Here is a 286-nt window from a genome sequence, read left to right on the forward strand (position 1 = left end):
CGGATATCCCTTGATTTATTTTTAAAAAGTCTAATAAAAAAACCCCAAAAGACATTAAATACCATTTTATATATAAAAATGCTTAGTAAAAATATAGTTTTGTTGCCCAATTAAAATATATTGCTGAGAATACAGTAAAAACTGTCCTAAAGCCCACCCCAACGGGCACCCACTCTCACACGGACCCGGTAAAATCTTCCTAAAAGTTTCCCCCCTGCAAGTTCACCCGCCCTTGAGTTAGATACTGGGGGCGAGTCGCTCCGGCTCGTCCTGGCGGTGGGTGTTT

Source organism: Buceros rhinoceros, unplaced genomic scaffold (assembly GCF_000710305.1).
Source record: "Buceros rhinoceros silvestris isolate BGI_N320 unplaced genomic scaffold, ASM71030v1 scaffold37824, whole genome shotgun sequence".
In the NCBI taxonomy this organism is placed as follows: domain Eukaryota; kingdom Metazoa; phylum Chordata; class Aves; order Bucerotiformes; family Bucerotidae; genus Buceros; species Buceros rhinoceros.